This window comes from Antechinus flavipes, chromosome 1 (assembly GCF_016432865.1).
Source record: "Antechinus flavipes isolate AdamAnt ecotype Samford, QLD, Australia chromosome 1, AdamAnt_v2, whole genome shotgun sequence".
Taxonomy (NCBI): Eukaryota; Metazoa; Chordata; class Mammalia; order Dasyuromorphia; family Dasyuridae; genus Antechinus; species Antechinus flavipes.
In genome coordinates, this window is record NC_067398.1 from 469,857,916 (window position 1) to 469,870,114 (window position 12,199).

The 12,199-nt window shown below is 33.4% G+C and overlaps 1 protein-coding gene across 1 annotated transcript in view; it reads right to left on the minus strand.

Moving 5' to 3' along the window:
* The window catches only part of LOC127546725 (lipoxygenase homology domain-containing protein 1-like), a 407,210-nt gene that overhangs the window by 222,675 nt on the left and 172,336 nt on the right, over positions 1-12,199 (minus strand). The window lies entirely within an intron of this gene.

Genomic DNA, 12,199 nt, shown 5'->3' on the forward strand with positions numbered 1-12,199 from the left:
AAATACTAGCTTTGGCAATAGGAGAAGAAATAGGAGGAGAATTCCTTTATTATTATTATTATTAAAGGAATTAGAGTAGGTAATGAGAAAACCAAATTATCACTCTTTACAGATGATATAATAGTATACTTAGAGAATCCTAGAGAATCAACTAAAAAACTACAAGAAACAATTCACAACATTAGCAAAATTGCAGGATACAAAATCAGTCTACAAAAAATCAGCAGCAGCAGCAGTTTTATATATTACCAACAAAGTCCGGCAACAAGAGATGCAAAGAGAAATTATACTTAAAATAACTCTAAATGATATAAAACATTTGGGAGTTTACCTGCCAAAGCAAAGTCAGTTACTATATGAACACAATCATAAAACACTTCCATGTAAATAAAGTCAGATCTAATCAACTGAAAAATATGAAAGGTAGGCCTAGCTAAGATAATAAAAATGACAATACTACTTAAATTAATCTACTTACTTAGTGCCATAGCAATAAAATTCCCAAGAAATTATTTTACAGAGCTAGGGAAAAATAACAAAGTTCATCTAGAAGAACAAAAGGTAAAGAATTTCAAGGTAATTAATGAAAAAAAAATAGCAATGAAGGTGGCTTAGCTGTATCAGACCTAAAACAATATTATAAAGCAGCAGCAATCAAAATCATTTGATACCAGATAAGAAATAAAGTAGTTGATCAGTAGAATAGGTTATGTTCACAAGACACAATAGTCAATGACTATAGTACTCTAGTATTTGATTAACCTAAAGACCCCAGATAAGAATTCACTATTTGACAAAAATTGTTTGGAAAATTGGAAATTAGTTTGGCAGAAAATAGATATTGACTCACACCTGACACCTTGTACCAAGATATGGTTGAAAATAGGTTCATGATCTAGACATAAAAAGTGATACAATAAGAAAATTAGAAGAACAAAGGAGTCTATCCCTCAGATCTGTGGAGAAGAAAATAATTTGTGGCCAAAGAAGAACTAGAGTACATTATGGAATACAAAAATGTATAATTTTGATTATATTAAGTTAAAAAATTTTTGTACAAACAAAACCAATGCAAACAAGATTAGAAGAAAAGCAACAAATGGAAAAAAAATTTACATCCAAGTGTTCTGATAAAGGTTTCATTTTTATAATGAATTTATATTTTATATTATATGATTATATGAATATATTATATGATTATATGAATATATTATATTCAAATTTATAAGAATACAAACCATTGTCCAATTGATAAATGGTCAAATGATATGAATAGACAATTTTCAGGTGAAAAAATTGAAACCATTTATAGTCACATAAAAAAAATGCTTTAAATCATTATTGATCAGAGAAATACAAATTAAGACAACTCTGACGTACCACTACACATTTCTCATGTTGACTAAGATAATAAGGAAAAGATAATGATGAATATGGGAGAGGATGTGGAAAAACTGGGACACTAATACATTGTTGGTGGAACTATGAACAGATCCAACCATTCTGGAGAGCAATTTGGAATTATGTCCAAAGGACTATCAGACTGTTCATACCCTTTGATCCAGCAGTGTTTCTAATGGGCTTGCATCCCAAAGAGATCATAAAAAAGGAAAAAGGACCCACATGTGCATAAATGTTTGTGGGAGCCTTTTTTATAGTGGCAAGAAACTGGAAACTGAATGGATGTCCATTAGTTGGAGAATGGCTGAATAAGTTGTGGTATATGAATGTTATGGAATATTATTGTTCCATCAGAAACAATCAGTAGGATGATTTCAGAGAGGCCTAGAGAGATTTATATGAAATGATGCTGAGTGAAATGAGTAGGAGAACTACTGTACACAGCAACAACAAGATTATACAATGATCAATTCTGACAGATTTGGCTCTTTTCAACAATGAGGTGATTCGGGTTCCAACAGTCTTGTGATGAAGAGAGCCATCTGCATCCAGAGACAGGACTGTGGGGACTGAGTGTGGATCACAACATAGTATTTTCACTTTTTTCTTGCTATTTGCTTGCATTTTGTTTTCTTTCTTATTTTTTTCTAATTTAATCTGGTTTTTTTTTTCTTGTGTAGAATGATAATTGTGGAAATATGTATAGAAGAATTGCATGTTTAACATATTGGATTACTTGCTGTCTTGGGGCAGGGAAGAGGGAGAGAGAGGGGAAAAAATGTGGAACACAAGATTTTGCAAGGGTGATTTTTGAAAATTACCTATGCATATGTTTTGAAAATAGAAAGCTTTAATAAAAAAATAATTTTTTAAAAATCAGAAAGCACTGCAAAAACAATAGCAGCAACAACAAAAAACAATCACCCTGAGAAGTAGCTGCTATTATAATCCCTATTTTAAAGATGAAGAAGCTGAGATAGAGAGAGATCAACCCAGGCAGTTACTAAGTATTTGCTAAATACCTACTATGTGTCAAGCACTATGCTAAGAGCTGGAAGCAGTATGCTAGGCACTATGTTATTTCTCCATAGTCACATAACCAATAAGTATCTGAGACCAAAATTAAACTCAGGTTTTCTTGGTCTGAGGTACAACACCCTATCCATTGTGCCACTGAACTGCCTCTATATATGTATATATAACTAGTTATTTATATTTCCTCTCTCATGTGAATGTGAGCTCTTTGAGGGCAGAATGCATATTTGACTTTTCTTTGTATCCCCAGTCATTAGCATATTGCCTGGCACATAGCAACCACCTAGCAAATACTTTTTCTATTTTTCTGAAAATTCCCTGTGTCTCAGTGTCATATTCCTTTAAAGCCTTATGTTCTAAATTGAGGTATATGATTGTAATGGAACATCACTGTCCTATAAGAAATATTTACTTATGCAAAGTGAAGGCAGCAGAACCAGGAAAACACTGTACACAATCACAGCAATACTGTATGATTATCAGCTGTGAATGAATTCACAACTATTCTCAACAATATTCTCAACAATACAAAGATCCAAGATAGAAATTATTCATGATGAAAAATGCTGTCCACATTCAGAGAAAGTACTGATGGAGTTTCAATGCAGATTGAAGCATACTGTATTTCACTTTCTATATCTCATTTGTGTTTTTTTCCTTTGGGTCTGTGTCTTCTTTGACAACATGACTAATATGGTAATGTTTTGCATAATTGAACATGTATAACCTATATCAAAGGAGGAGGGAGGTGAAAGGAAAGAGAAAGAAAATTTGGAACTCAAAAAAAATTCTAAGTAAATGTTTAAAATTGTCTTTACATATAACTAGGGAAAAATAAAATATTATTTCAAAAAAAGAAAGACATCTTCTCTCTGTCAGAAGCATATTTATTTGAGTGTACTCTCAAAGTGACAAAAAAAAGACCAGACTTTTAAAAGAAAATCAATCTGTCTTGATCACCTTCCTATTCAGCCAAAGTGTCTCAGGTAATTTGGAAGATAGAATTATTAAATTTGTAAAAACTGGTATGATAAAAAAGAATATATATATTACAACATACAGGTATAAAAGACTAATAAAATGTGTTAGAAGCTTATAACTAAGCTAAAGAGATGAAGCATATACAATGAAATCTCAGCTACCCATAATGTTTATGGAATAAATCAGACCAATTTCCTATCTACATGAAATATAGTACTTTAAGTTCCAAAATTTATTTGATTTCCATTTAAGATGGAAATGTTTCTATATTACAGTTTTCTCTTCCTCCTTAATAAAGGTATGAAGTGTACAACTTACCTCTTTTTTGATGACTTAATCACAGAATTGCAGAATTTTCAAAGTCAGAGAAAATCAGAGGTCCAACACTATAACAGTGACAAGTGGTCTTCTAACCTCTGATTATAAGCACTTATAAAGGAAACCAAATGCCTCTCAAACCTTCTGTGTATTCTCTTCTCTAAACTCAACATGCTCAATTCCTTCACTCAATTTTGGTATCAAAATGAAGTCCCTTAATTATCCTGCTTGCCTTCCTAAGGACACTCTTGAGTATCTCAATGTCCTTCCAAAAATGTGGTACTCAGAACTGACCATAGTACTATACATAAAGTCTGATATGGGCAGAGTACAGTAACCTCTCTATTTTTAGAATTTTTGCTTTTATATTAAAATTCAAGATCACATCAGTGTTTTAAACTGCCTCAGCATATTGCTGACAAAATCTGAGATTTTAGTCTTCCAAAATCCTCTGATTTTTTCTCAGAACTTCACTCTATCTATACTTCCACTGTATTATAATTGTGAAGTTGGCTTTTTATGCACAAAAGCAAGACTTTGCATTTATCCTAATTGAATGTCATATTATTAGATTCAACCTTGTACTCTTATCTGTCAATATCCTCTTGAATGAGATTCTATTTATCAACATGTTAAATATCTCTCCCAGATTTTCATTATCTGCAAATTTCATGAATGTATCATCTATTGCTTTATCCAAAATATGATAAAATTATTAAAACAGCACAGCAATAACCACAGATCCAGGAAGACCTGAGTTTTAATCTAGCCTCAGAGACTTCCTAGTTATTAGTGAATGCTAAAGAGTCCCCTAAACTTTTCTTTTTGAGTTGACAGGTTTTTTTTCCTAGAAATACTGAACTCAATTTATGTGGGAGGTCCTGAATGTACCAAAGATGAAGCCCCTCTGAGCTGCCATAATTTGTTGTTTGGATTCCAAGTTACAATCCCTATGTGTTGTTGAGAGTCAAGATAGGTGCCAGTCAGTCTTCAGCAGGTTGAAAAACTGCTTGTACAGCTGGGCCCTTGTAGATAAGGAAACTATCATAGCTTCATGGTCTAGCAGTTCCCAAGAGAAAAGAATGTAGCTTTTACCATCACTTTGCTTCTCCTCTTTGAGAAGGATTCTGTCCTTTTCCCATTTTTACTGCATCATTGCCCCACTCCCATGTCCCTCCCCTTTAGAAGGAGATTTCTGTTTCTATTTTCATAAATATTCAAATTTCTGTATGGATTATGGACTCTTTACTTTCTTAGGGTTCCACATTCATGTTCACTTCTCTTCCAATAAATCTAGTTGCAATATAGTGTCTCATGGACTTATGACATTGTTTTTGGCTAACACTATGCAACCCTTGGCAAGTCCTCTGATAGTCTAAAAAAAATAAATCCACTGAAGAAAGAAATGGCAAACAACTTCAGTTTTTTTGTTTTTTGGTTTTTTTGGCCAGGAAAATCCCATATGGGATCATGAAGGGTCTGATGTGATTAAAATGACTGAATAACAATGTATGGTACCTTGAAAGGATGTTCTCAATGTATATGTCAATTTATCTCAACACTATCCATCTCTCCCCTACCCAAACACATGCTAGTCTATGTTTTTGATTCTTGATAATAGTAATGAAAACTGACATTTGTGTAATCCTTGAACATTTATTAAAATCATTTTCATGTATTTCATCTCCTTTAATAGCCCCCAAAGGTCGGAAATAGGGAAATGGAAATGATTCTTATTGTAATTTTAAATAAGCTTTGATTGAGGAACATCAAGGCAGTCAGTCCTATGGTTGTTGAGCATTAGTGCATGCTAATGGGAATGTCTAAACAAATTGTGGTAAGTGAAAGCAACTGATGTTACAGTACTTTAAGAAAGGACAAATGTGATAAATGCACATTAACATGGAAGACTTTTATGAACTGATGCTGAGTGAAGTAAGCAAAACCAAGAAAGCAATATGTGTGACTTGCCATTGTTGTTGTTTGGTCATTATTGATTTTTCATGAGCCTGTGGATCAAACTATCCAAGGGTTTTCTGGAATAGTTTGCCATCCTCTTCTCCAGTGGTTCAAGGCAAAGAGGTTAAATGACTTGCTCAGGCTCATGAAGCAAGTATATGAGGCTAGATTTGAACTTTGGTCTTATTGACTCCCAGTCCAGCACTCTATTCACTGAATTATCTAGCTGCCTTACTATAATAATGTAAAAGAAAAGACTAGCCTCAAAACAATTGAAAATGAATCCTGAAAAATTACAAATACCAAGCTTAATCTCAAAAAATGACATCTAAGAAGGCAACTTTCTGTTTCATAGAAGAGTTACAGTTCATTGGTATGAAGATTACAAATAATGTCAGCTTCTTTTTTAAATCAATTTTGTTAAAAAATATTCTTTCTCTTTTATTTTTGAAAAAAAAAATCTTGATAAGGGATGGATTTCTTGGAAGGATAAAGAGAACAATTAAGTCAAAAATCTAGATGATCTAAGGACAATATTTCAAAAAATCAATTTTTAAAAGTCTCTGTAATTGGTATTGTTTCAAGTATTTTTGCATACATGTGTGACAATATATTCAAAATAGGTAGCTATTCATATCTTGCTACTTTTGTTTACATGTTACTAGAACTAGAAGAAAAGCAGATTTGAGTTAACTGAAGTTTTTTATAAGACCAATTTGTTTTTTTTTTTTTTTTTTTTTGGTTTGTTTTTTTTAGTGCAATCTAACTTCAAAGCACATATCTGAGTTCAGGGCGCAATCAAGGAGATAAGCAACAATAGTCAGGTCCAGATTCTTTCAGAAACAATAATAAGCCTCAGCTCTGAGCAAACACAGGTATTTTCCTTTCCTGGAGTCAGGTATGAGATAAAATGCAGCTAAAGGAAAAGTCACATCCCTAAGAGATCACAAGTAAGTTCTTCTCCTGTGGTGCCCTAGTGGCACAGACTCTATTATTGTCTGATTGGCTGCTCAGAAACCTTTCTGGCTAACTTTTGAACAAGATATGTTCTATATATTTGAAGTTGTTAGATTATTTTAGATAGATCTATTATTCTAATTATTGATACACAAACACACACACACACACACACACACACACACACACACACACACACACACGGAAAAAATACCTCTATGCTCAGAAGTTAAGAAAGACCAAAAGTTTATTTCCAAATTAATTGATTACAAATCAAAATATGTAATAAGTTCTATAAAGAAAAAATTCTATAAAGATAATATTATTTAATCTATCGTGTTGATGAAATAAGGAATATGTTATAGTGGAAAAATCACTTGGAGATGAACAGGATTTTGAATCCTGGTTCTGGTACTTATACCTGTGTAATCAAGAGCAAGTCTCTTGTCTTTTGACCTTAGTTTCTTCATTTGTGAACTGAAGAAATTTTATGTTTCAATTGAATGGAAAAAGTACTAACAAGAACAACAGGGGAATAAATTGAGGTCCATGATTTTACCACATAGGGAGAGCAAGAAAATGTAGTAATCTATAAAGTCAGTGCTTCAATTTCTCCCTAATTCAAAGTAAATATTGTCATTTCTCTTAAAGAAAAATATGAAAGGGCTTAGGACTAACTCTCTGCTTTTAAGGAAAGAAAAGGAAGGGAGAAAAGAAGAAAGGAAGAAAGGACCCTATTGATGATTGGAAAAAAAAAAAAAAGATTTGACCTTTTGTATTTCTGGCCTGGATCAGTTCAATCATCCTTAGGTAGCCTGGTACATCCCTCCCCCACTCCCATCCCATCCATCACATCCCACCAACCACATAGGTGTTAGACTTAGTGTGGATGCAAAAGGCATGAGCCTATTACAACTCAGAATTTTTCCAGATTCAAATATTACTCTAGCCTTAGCTTTTTTAGTAGCATGGACTACAAACTTTTCCTTCAACACCCAGCATATCCTAAATTTTCATCAATTGCTTTTTCTCCTTCACTCCCCTTTCAAAGAGCAGACTTGTATAATAAAGTATTTTAAAAGGGGGGGGGGGAGGAGATTCATCAAACTAGCTAAGATCCAAAAAAGTTTCACATTATATGCAATATTCCATACCATAAGCTCCCACTTCTATAAAGAGGCAAGAAGATATTTTCAATATGAGGTACAGCGACCAAGTACAAATGTTCCACAAGTGGCATTAGGTGGGGAATCATCCTGTAAGGAAGAAGACGTATCCCCCAGGGATACTGAGCACTATTTGTTGAGCTCATGCTAATAATAGAGACATATAGACATATACTGTCCTTTTAGAGCCTTACATAAAATCTTCTGAGAACTGCCAGACCTAATGCCCATTAACCACTTCTAGTGATTAGCTTGGGAAAAATAATGCTGACAAAAGTAATCTGTGAAGTATTGCTAATGAATGTAAAGTACTGTTCAAAAAATTGAAAAACTTAGAGGGTATAGGTGACATTTTCTTCATTATTGGCGATTTAAGACAAGGACCTTAGGTCAGAGAGGCATATTTGGTAAGTGGACAAATGATTAAGAACAGGATTTTGATTTCTGGACCACAGTTTACAATACAATAAAGATGGGCTCTTGGCCAGGGAGAGAACACAGCTAATAAGAATTAATATTCATCTGCTGTGCATCTTATAATTCTAATCAAAAGAGATTTCAAATGAGAAGGAAAGGAGAGCAGGAAACCTACTTTTATATGTATTCAGCAAAACATTATAGAAAGTAATTAGAATATAGGAGGAAAAAGCATGTAATTCATAGGAGTCAAAAATCAAGAGAGGAGCTAGTAATAAAATCTATATCCTTAGTTATCTAGATTCAAAAGCAAAAAGCATAGGTAATGAGCAAGGTAAACAAACGATCCTAATACAAGGAGGCAAAATTAGCTTCATAAGTATCACTCAGCTTTGGTGAGATGGGATCCATCAAGAATCCAGCTTGGGAAAAATGTACTTTATACAAAAGAAACAAGATAGATAAAATCAAGGTAACATAGAGTAATATTATATATATATTAATAAGGCAAAAAATCCATACCATTTATATAGAACCTACTATGTGGCAGGAACTATGCTGACTACTTTTTATAAATATTATCATATTTGATAATCCAAGATAAGAATTTTCTCTTGTCTAGACCACAACCATCCTTGCGCATTCATCCAAATACCTAGAGCTCACTGTCCTTAAAAGTGAATGAGTTTATTAATTGTGAATAACTAATTGCTTGACTATGCCTCTGGGGGTCACAATAGTGCCATTGTGCCCTAAATGCTGCATCAGCTCCCAAAGCTTTTCCTGCCAACAGGAAACAATAGCCCTTAAGCAAAAGCTGGGGCCAAGAAATATTCATAAAGAAATCTTTCATCTCTGGCCTTTTCATTTCCTCCTCTTCACATACAAACATGAGGTTTCTATCATATCCACCCGTATATTCATATGAATACATCAACATGGATTTAACTATATGTGATTTGCAGGTAGGCTTATCAGGATTCCTGCTTATCCCTTTCCAAAAAAAAAAAAAAAGACTTAAAGAATCCTTCCTAGAGAGAGGGAGATTAGAAAAAGGATCTGGGAGCCTGGTTTTGTTTTCCTCTAAGAGATGGTGCCAAACTAGAAAAAAAAAAAAATATATATATATATATATATATATATATATATATATATATATATATATATATATATAATGTATATATATATGTCCCATTAAATATTTCTATTCTAGATGAATTAAGGAGAATTTGTTTTTAATTCAAGTTGTTTGCCAAGTTGTTATTCCTTAAAAAGAAAATTATATCCAAAAGTTTGTCCCATTCCCACCAAATAGCCATTCTCTTTAACAATGAGGAGATTCAAGTAAATCTTCCAAGATTAAAACCAGACTTACACATATTCAACAATATGGTCCTTAAATCTGTCTACCAATTTCTGATATCTTGAACTTTGCTGATGGTTCTCAAGCTGTAAATTGAGGTAATATGAATAAATGGTAGATGCTATGCTGGATTATACGATCTTTTGGATGCCTGCTCAAAATTGGACAACATTTTGCAAGCAATACAAAGATTTATGTCTAAGGTAGCTGAAAAAAATAGGGGTATACCACCTATTCATTAATAAAATTCTACACTGATTACGAGTTGTCTTCCAGGTTCCAAAGTCAGCTGTAATCATCCAATTTCTAGATATCATTCTGAAAATCTGCATCTATTTCTATCACCTGTACAACCCATTTATTCCCTCTAACTATAGACAGTTTGTGGAGAAGCTTGGATTTTAGATTGAGAGAGACAGACAGACAGAGGCAGAGACAGACAGAGAGAGATAGAGAGACAGACACACAAAAAAAGAAAGAGAGACAGAGACATACACAAAGAAAGAGAAAGAGAGAAAGAGACAGAGGGAGAGGAAGAGGGGAGAGAGGGAGGGAAAAGAGAGAAAGAGTTATCAATGATCTTTTAATTGATAACAAATAATGTTGCCTTTTTTCAATTCTTCCTAATTTTTCACAACTCAGCAGCATTTGACACTGTTGCTTCCTGAATAGTCTCACTTATCTAGGTTTATGTGACACTGCTCTGCTTTTTTCCTAACATTTCTTCTCACTATTCTTGCATGGATCTTCCACCATTCATGTCATTCTCTCTAATAGGAGCTACTCTTTTGCTCTCCACAATCTCAGTTGTCTCATCAATCGCCATGCTTTTAATTATTATCTCTATGCAGATGGCTCTAAGACCTATATAATCAGTGCCTATATTTTTCTTGAGTTCATGGCCTATAGAATATTTACGTATTCTATACTAGATATTTTCTATAGGTTTCTCAAACTCATTATGTCTTAATCAGAATATACAATCTTTTCTCCAAAGACCACACTTCTTCCATCACTTTCTGTCTAGAGTGCTACCATCTTTTTCATTATCCAAGATCATAATTTCAGAGTCATCCTTTGTCCATTTTCCATTTCCCTACACATTCAATAACTGTGTACACTGTAAGACTATTATGGAAGAATGGATCAGACAATGGAGTGTCTTGAATGTCATTTAGAAATTTAGACTATTGTATAGAGCAAGAACAATTACAGATTTCTAAGCAAGAGAGTTCAAAGCAATTCTTTATCAAGAGTAATCTGCAGGTACTGCTACTGGACTTATATCCCAAAGAGATACTAAAGAAAGGAAAGGGACCTGTATATGCCAAAATGTTTATGGCAGCCCTGTTTGTAGTGGCAAGAAACTGGAAAATGAGTGGATGCCCATCAATTGGAGAATGGCTGAATAAATAAATTGTGGTATATGAATATTATGGAATGTTATTGTTCTGTAAGAAATGACCAGCAGGATGAATACAGAGAAGCTTGGAGAGACTTACATGAACTTAGCATTTCACATGCTAAGTGAAATGAGCAGAACCAGGAGATCTTTATATACCTCAACAACGATACTGTATGAGGATGTATTCTGATGGAAGTGTATTTCTTTGACAAAGAGATCTAACTTAGTTTCAATTGATCAATGATAGACAGAAGCAGCTACACCCAAAGAAAGAACACTGGGAAATGATTGTAAACTGTTTGCATTTTTGTTTTTCTTCCTGTGTTATTTTTACTTCTGAATCCAATTCTTCCTGTGCAACAAGAGAACTGTCCGGTTCTGCACACATATATTGTATCTAGGAAATACTGTGACATATTTAACATGTATAGGACTGCTTACCATCTGGGGGAGGGGGTGGAGGGAGGGAGGGAGGGAAAAAGTCAGAACAGAAGTGAGTGCAAGGGATAATGTTGTAAAATAATTACCCAGGCATGGGTTCTGTCAATAAAAAGTTGTAATTATTTTAAAAATTTTTTTTAAAAATTAAAAAGAGTAATCTGCAAGCATCTAAGGGATTAATAGGAAAAAATTTGGGACAAAGAGCCCAGCCTGAGAATACATAACAATGACTACAATGATAATTAACAACAACAATAATAATAGCATCATAATCTCAGAATAAAGAGTCTAAATTACAATGATGATAGAAAAAATGGAAAGGAAGAGTTGGAATCGAGAGAGATGCCGAAAAGGGAAAAGATGCAATGTGGTACCTGGTAGTCTAAAGCCAAATAAAATTCTCATTACTGCTGTCTAGGTTTGGTATCTCATTCTCTTTGGTGTTTTATAATGAAGTTTTCTTAGTTCTTGTTGCATTGCCCATCTAATAACTTCTTGCTTACACCAATTTGGTGATTTCCTTGTTTACTGGATCTACTTCCCTGACTTTTTTCAAACAATTGTTTTGTTTGTCTTGTTCTCATTCCTTTACTTCTGATCACTTCTTTTGAAAGAATATCACTAAGACAATCATGTTTAAAATTGGAGTCCACTGACTCTTTTGATAATGGATTAAATTAAATTTAAAAACTTATTCCTGTGATTTATCCTCACTGTTTGCTTAGTAGATTTCAGACTTTATGAGACTGTCCCTGT